The sequence below is a fragment of the Canis lupus genome, chromosome 18 (assembly GCF_048164855.1).
Source record: "Canis lupus baileyi chromosome 18, mCanLup2.hap1, whole genome shotgun sequence".
Lineage (NCBI taxonomy): Eukaryota > Metazoa > Chordata > Mammalia > Carnivora > Canidae > Canis > Canis lupus.
Window position 1 is genome coordinate 26823562 of NC_132855.1, and position 8282 is coordinate 26831843.

General features: G+C 37.2%; 1 protein-coding gene across 7 annotated transcripts in view; it reads left to right on the forward strand.

Moving 5' to 3' along the window:
- The window catches only part of MACC1 (MET transcriptional regulator MACC1), a 98947-nt gene that overhangs the window by 31185 nt on the left and 59480 nt on the right, over window positions 1-8282 (forward strand). The gene's annotated exons all lie outside the window — the stretch shown is intronic.

Consider the following 8282-nt stretch of genomic DNA (forward strand, 5'->3'; position numbering starts at 1 on the left):
CCTGATATCTATAGCTAAATTTAATTCTAGATTCTCACACTGGGCTACTAGGAGGAACTTCTATTCTTGTTTGAAAAGTAACATATCTCCAGCAGAGACTGCTCAATGGGTGATTCTCTTTTTTGGGTTATTTCAATAAACTGAAAATTCAATAAAAAATTTATTTGTTTTCAATTATCAAGAATCAAACATCATTTTCCAGATGTAAAGTTAATTTCTCCATATTTGCACATAGCTTACAAACTTAAACAATGAATGTAGTTTGATGCTATTCCTATAATCCAGTCTATTTTTCCGTATTCTCCTGGGAAAAGAAAGCAGGTTTGTTACAGCTCACCTATTTACTCAAAAACATAGACTCATTTATTTTTTCTTTGGTGTTTCAGTCAGGTTTCCAGAGGTAAATGCTATAAATGAGCTGGTCAGTTGTTTAGATAGTGTATTTCACTCAGACTAGCATTTAGACAAATCTGTGTTGGGTTGCCTGGGCTGAAAAAAAGGTGTTAGAGAATCTGTGCCAGAAAGAAAGACTTGAAAATAATATATTAAAACATTGAACAATCAAGTTGCTTTAATATCTCTCCTGATATATTTACAAAGATACTTTAAAACATAATGTAATTTATACCCACAGTAAAAAATCCAAATAGTATACGAGCTTAGAGAATGCGAAGTAAGTTAAAAGGCCAGGCTTCAGATTCTTCATCTGTAAATCCTGTCCTCAGAAGCACAGCATGGCAGTTTCTTCTGAATTCTTTCAGTAATAATTATTCTAAGCACATGGAGTATCTGGTGCCCTTGCTTTTTTTACTTAATATTTTGATGGTTAATTCATATCATTGCATATAAAGATACCACACTTTTTTTTACACAATGGATATATATATATATATAGTCAAGACTTATTTACTGCTCTCCTATTGGCAATTGTGTACTTTCTAGTTTCTAACTCTTGACACCACAGCAGTGATCATTTTTTTGTGAAGTAACAGGATATTAAATTGGAAATTTTGGCCAAGATTCTAAGACAATTGACCAGAGATACCAAAAAGAGGTATCTGACTAAAATCCCAATTGGAGATATTTTTACAGTTCTTGAGTTCCTTACTCACTTCCAGGTTATAAAAAAAACTATAGGGAGGAAAAACAGAAGATCTTATGAGAATGAGTTTGGAGAGCTAACCCAATACAGAGGGGCAGAAGTGAAGAATGGTACTTTTTATCTCAAGCTTTGAGGAAGTGGCTTTATTGCGAACTCCTGGAAAGCTTGTAGTGTCTTTCTGAGAGAAAAACAGAGCTGAAGGAGGCGTAGCTGACAGAAGGATTAGATGCATTGCTCATTTCACCAGCAGTGCAGTCATAAGCTTCTCAGGATCCCCCAGGGCTCACTGGCACATGGTTGCTCACGCGCAGAAGCGCACAAACATACACTCCCCCCCCCACACACACACAGGGTATCAGCAATAAACATCAGCAGAGAAAAAACCCAGCTTTCAGTCATACCAGTAGAGTAAAAAAGTTCTGTTTTATCTCTCCCTTTCCTTCACGATTCTCTAACTTTGGAGGCCTCAGTAACAAGACCTTGCAAGTTGGGTGATGGAGGAGGTGACAGGAAAAAAGAGCGTGCACAGGGCACTCCCTCCCCCAAAGGCTGTAAAGCTGCAGGGCAGGAGATCTGTCTTAAGCTGGGAGATTGCTGTACTGATGGAAATACTGGATGAGACATTCTAATTTATGAAACAAAACTGCATTTTGCAACTTAAGTAACCGCAGGATTTTCTTTCGGGCTGAGAGTGACCAGAAGATACATGGGGAATTTTTATTGGTGGTAATGGGAAAAACTTCCCCAGTGAATACATTTTTAAAAGGAAAGTGGTAGGCAAAAATGCAGTTGCATTCTGAATTCATCTCACAATTGTTTTTAAAATGATCATATACCCATCTTTGCGTACATACAAGGAATCAATTTTAAGTAACTACACTATACTAATTCATGGATTTCCAGAGCAGAGGAGACATAATTAACTTACAGTAGGAATAATTGAAACTAAAACCGTATTCCAGGGTGCACTTTCCAAAATGGTAATCATAACCACATGTGTCTTTTAAAATCTAAATTAATTAAAATTAACAACTCAGTTCCTCGGTTGTACTAACGTATTTTAAGTGTTTAGTAGTTGCATGTAGCTCTTGACTCTCTGCTTTGACAGGGAAAAGTTTTGGAACACTCCTAAAACCATAGAATTTTTGGTCCTTATAACACACGTTAAACCATTTAATTCTCAAAAAACACAGTGGCAAAGGCATAATTATTATTCCCACAAAATAGATTTTTTAAAAAATGAAGATCAGAGAGATTTAGGAACTTGATCACATTCTTTGATTCCAGGTCCCATGTTCTTTCCTCTAACCCACATTTTTCAACCCTCAAACTGAGTATAAAATATAAAATTAGCTTCACTCTACTTTCACCGTGCAATGGAGAATATTCTAAAATCTAGAAATCCCTAAGGGAAGGGAGGCTTTGCCCTTCTCTATGTCATTACTAGGAAGAAACACAGTTTTGTTTCTCCTTTCTAATACCTGCCATCTTACAGCCCATGAAATTTATCAATAGAGGTAGATTCAACTAAAAGATAGTTTTAATGAATGGGAAAGGTATTAATAGCAATACCAAGTCCTAAATATCTGCACTTACCTATATTATTCTTTCACTTCAGTAGGGGTCTCTAAAAGGCTTCTCACTGACTGGGATACGTAATAGATTCTTTTGAGACTTGCTTTTTGTTTTGTTTTGTTTGTTTTGTTTTTGTTTTTTTTTTTTTTTTACAAATGAAGATGAATGAAATTTATAATAAAACTGCTTCACACTGAACATCTAGTGGTTTGTTGCAGATGGCTGTTTTATTATTTAGGGGGGATACAGGAGCAACGGAGGGGGAAAAGATCATTAGCAGTAAGTCAGTATGAATACACACACCCTTCCTTTCTAGGAGGACCAGAAAGGTCCAACTGGTGCATGGACTAAGGGAGTTACCTCCAAGTTGTGAGCCCTTGGAGGCTGAAACTCAGAAATTGAATCTAAGGAAGTCTTGAGTTCAGAACTTGTAGTCCCTGGTTGCTCAGGAGTGAAAGACAAAGAATGAATTGGGCTCTGTCTACATCTCTTCACTCTCACGACCACTTTCCTCATTCAGGCCACTGCCATTTTTCCTTGTCTCTATTTCTGTTCTACTTTGTGGTTTCCATACCCCTGCAATGTAAATCATAAATTGGATCATATCATTCCCTTGATTTAAACTCCCCTGTGTCTTCCTTCTTTTAGGCTTAAGTTCAAGTTCCTCAGCAGGTCTTGTAAGGTCATTCAGGCCCAGCCCTGCTGGCCTCTGCATCCTTTTCTCTTGCCGCTTCCTCTGTCCTCTCACCTCAGTCCCTACTGCACTGCCATGGCCCGGCCTTCCTCAGCTACTTAATTCCTGAACGAGCCACACTCACACTCATTTCTCCATCCTCTGTATCATATTCCTTTTACCTGAAGCTCCAGTTTGGCTGTCATTGGAACCCAAATAGCACAATCTTCAGAACCCATTTCATAAACACTACAGGATAATATGGGGCAGATAGGCTGAAGGGTGTCTCCTATCCTTAGGATCCCAGCTGCTACTTTCGTCCCTCTCTTCTGTTATACCTATACATGGTATGAGCCTTCTGCTGGGTTGGGCTAGCACCCATCAGTATCATCTCTACATTGGATCATCAATTCTGATGACACAGTATTACTTCTCTCTCTTTAAAATATTTATTTTTAAATAAAGAAACATAAAAATAGAAACCCATTGGGGGCAGCCCCCGTGGCTCAGCGGTTTAGCGCCACCTGCAGCCCAGGGCATGATCCTGGAGACCCTGGATCGAGTCCCACGTCAGGCTCCCTGCATGGAGCCTGCTTCTCTCTCTGCCTGTGTCTCTGCCTCTCTCTCTCTCTCTCTGTGTCTATGAATAGATAAAATAAAATCTTTAAAAAAAATAGAAACCCATTTTACTAAGTAATACCCAGTCATCTTGGTAGGTTTGTAAAAGAGAAATGAACAGTTAGGTTGGGTAGGCTTAGGTTAACACATTCCTGGATGCAGAATGATATTAAAAATATTCAATAGTGGATATGCATGGAAAACTGACCTATCAGAATGGATGCTGGCCAGTGTATGATATCTGGGTGTTCTCACTGAATATCTACTTTGCTTGGAAGCAAGGAATAGGCATGAAAATAATGCCTTATTTTTATAAACTTCCAATATTGAAAACACCCATGTTTCTGGGCAATAATGTCAAGGGATATCTTTAGAAGCCTAACTGTGCATAAATGGGAATATTTCTCCTGGCCAAAACAAAAAGGAAATTAGATACTAATGGTTGCATGCAGTGCTTTGGCTCCCCTCTTGTGTAATTTACATTGCTTGATCTCTGGTGTCTTCAGTTGGGTTTGGCAGTTTCCTAAAGTTCAAAGTCCCTGTGATTAACCTATGCACTCTTGCCTGTTGCAATTCGACGATTTATTTTCTCTTCCAGGATTTGTTGTTATGACCAGTAAGTTGGTTGAGAATGTTGATAAGAGAGGTCTCTTAGTAACTTCTTTCTTCTTGGATGTCATTTTTTCTTCAGTTTTTGTTATTATTATTTTGAAATATAACTTAGTACTGTTTGTTAATGGAGAGGCATCTTTATGTTTCTCTGTAGCTGTCCATTTCTAGTAATTTTTAAAAAATATTTTATTTATTTTTTTAAGAGAATGAGAGAGAGAGCATGAGCAGAGGGCAGAGGTCACCCCCTTCTCTCTTTTCTTAACTATATGATTGTCTCAGTAGTAGATAAATAGGTAAAATTGCCTCTGGTACCTTCCTAATGCCACTTTGTACCTTCCAATATAAGGACTCCCCCCACCCCCCACCTACTGCTCGCCCCAGGCTCACTAATTAGTGAACAAAGTAAGGTGATATATAAAAATAAAGCAGTGTGGAGAAGGGCATTTGGAGCAGGACCCTCTGTGTTGCCCTGCAGGTGGGTCAGCCTTCTTATCAGGACCCAAGTTTCAACTCTATAGAACCTGCACTTCTCTGCTTCAGAAGCAAAAGGTTTTCCCAATGTTTTTGCGTAGTTTTCCCTGTTTTAAGTAGGTTCTATGAAAGTAGCTGAGGAAATAATTATTTTTGTAGACTTAAGGTATAAATAATAAGGAAAGCTTTGATATCTATAATCTTCACTGAAGAGCTGATCAATAACAGTGAAACTTGATTAACACTTTTTGAAACTTCTATTAATATACCTTAGTCCCTATTTTGGGGGGGGAATTATGATTTTAGAGTTCACCTGCATGAAACAAGACTATAAATTTTGAATATAAACTTCATGAGAGTCAGGACTTGTTTTTATTTTGTATTTGTTACTTCTTTACTGTTTTATTGTGTGATAGAATGTATGAGAAATTTGTCTTTGTATCAGAACTTTCTGATTTAATAAATTATTTTTCTAATACTTTAAAAAAAAGATCTTTTTTTTTTAGCTTAAAACAATAATCATTTTATTGTCTATCATAGTTTCTGTAGATCAGGAATTTGGAAAGGACTCAGCAGGGACATTCTGACTCAGTGTCTCTTATATACTTGAAGTCACATGAGTGGCTACAGTTGGAACAGCAGGGGGCTGGAACAGCTGGAGGGGGCATGCCCAGGCATTTTTTTTCTCTTAATGTAGTCTCAGGACCATTCCATATGGTTTCTATACATGGGCTAGTTTGAGCTTCCTTATACCTTGGACTCAGAGCAGTCAGACTGCTTATCTGTTGGCTCAGAGCTCCAAGCATAAGTATTGCAACTAGGAAGGCATAGCTATGTTACTTTTTATGACCCAGCCTCAGAAGTCACAATGTCACTTCTTCCATACTCTATTGGTTAAAACTGTTACAAACTGTTTAATGGTATGGGATATATCCACCTCTCTATTTAATAATGTCAAATTCACATTTAAGAAAATCCCAAACACGTAGTATGGGAGATACTGGATTTGTGGTTCTCTTTGGAAAATACTATCTCTTCACAGGGGTCATGTTATCTGTTATGGGTCTTTTTTTTTTTTTTTCATAGGAAAACTTAAAATATTTTATTGGAGTAATCTAGAAAATTTGAGAATTGTTACATCTTTGGTATTTATAAATGTAGTAACTTCTGTGGGTAAGTATACAGGGACTTACAGGATCAGAAGATACAAATTGAAACATTCTAGCACCTTTTAATATAAATAGAAATGCAGTGATGTAGAGGTAAAAAAAAAAAAAAATCTTTAAATAAGTTGTTTTTTTCCCCACCAGTTCTGCATAGCCTTCTCTAGGTCAAGCAAACTCCCCACTGAGCAGGGAGCCCAGGACCCTGGGATCATGACCTGAGCTGAAGGCAGATACTTAACCAAATGAGTCACTGAGGTGCCCATTTCTAGTCATCTTTTACATGAGTGTATATGTGTGTATGCATATGCATGCCAAATGGTATTGCCATTTGTTTGCCTTTATTCTCTATCTTGCTAATGATTGTATAGCATGTGGCTAAATCACAACTGCTTTAAAATTCTGCTCATAAGGCTTTTTTCCTTTATGAAGATATGTATAATTTATGACTTTCTAATTGATTCATTTTACAGAAACTTTAGTTTTATTTATTTTATTTGTAAATTTATCGTAAGCATTATTTTAAAATAAAATTAAAGAATTACTAATTTTTAAATAAAATTAGGGTTTTTTTCTTTCTTTTTTTTTTTTTTTTTTACTAAAAGAAGGAGGTAGAAATGAAAGTAAATTCTGCAGTAATATTTTGGATGACACTTTATGTACTCTTGACTCACTTCTGTGATTTCCTCTTCATTCATTTTGTTGTTTAATTCTTGTGTTAATGAGTGCTCTGTTGTCATGTGTACTTCCTATTTAATTTGAGCAATTGTACTTATTTCCTTATTCTAATCCTTATTTCAGAGCATGGTTCTGAAGTGATTGCTTCCTGATGGTTATGCTATGATCTCTCTTCAGTTACTGGAGGGTGTGGAGAGGGAGGGTGGTGTGAGAGCAGGGATTGGTTTCAGGCCAAGAGGATGCCAACAAGTCCATTGTGCTGAGCAAGGCAAGCCAAACCCTTCACCTGTGTATTTCACTGGTATCTTCTTGCGTTGAACTGCTGCCTCCAACACTCCACTGCATACTCTCAGGTCCCCTTCTCTTGTGTAATCCCCATTTACCTCAGATAACTTTATTTGGGATGGTCCCCACTTCTTGATATCTCTGGACAGGAAAAGGTCCAATCTGCCAACTCTATATGTGGACTACATTCCCACCTTTGTAGATAAGGAATTTTCCTTCTACTCTCAGCTTCCTGTGCAAATCTTTATAAGCCACATAATCTGTGTCTTAGTTTCTTATCTGCAAAAAGAGGTAATAACACTGGCTACTCTTAAGATAGCCCTGAGGATTAATAAACTGGCATTCAAAAGCACAAGTGTCTGAAATGATACGCCTTCCAAAATTCAAGTTACTATTATTACTACCATCCTCCCCTTTTATAGCCAGCAGGTTAATAACTCATATAGGATCTAGTATTTATGGAAGGCTTTGGATTTTTAAAAGTACTTTATAATGTTTAATCATTTGGAAAAGCCTCTTCCTGCATAGTCTCATCATCATACTTCTTTGGGCAAAGGATTTACTGAGTCTTCTGTAGATCTCCCTTTCTCATGAACTCTTCATCATCATGCCAATTGATATTATTATTTTTTAGCCCTATTTTGTCTCTCATTTGAAAGATTTGTTCATATCAAGGCTGCTTGGAGTGTATGGGATTAATTCTTATGATTAATTGGATAATATATATGTAACTTGACTTATAAATTTGTAACGCTCAAAAAAATCTTGTTTCATTAGAGAAAAACTGAAAAGATTAAAAATGTGGCTGAGATTTGAATGGAGAACTCCAGAATGGAGGCTAGGACCAGGGGCTGACTTCAGGAGCTTATCAAGACATGATTGGATAATCAAAAGGTGGAGCCTGGACAAAATGTTTACTTGTCTGGGTAAGCCTTCAGTGTTTACATTGGCCAATTGATCCCCTTTCATCCTCTGATGCCCACTAGGAGACTAACATCCATTAAGCTCAAGTCTTTGGCAGTCCTGCTTTATTCATTGTTTACATCCTGAAATAGCATGATTCTTTTGGCTCTTTATCCCTCTTGATCTCCCATGCTGCATTTGG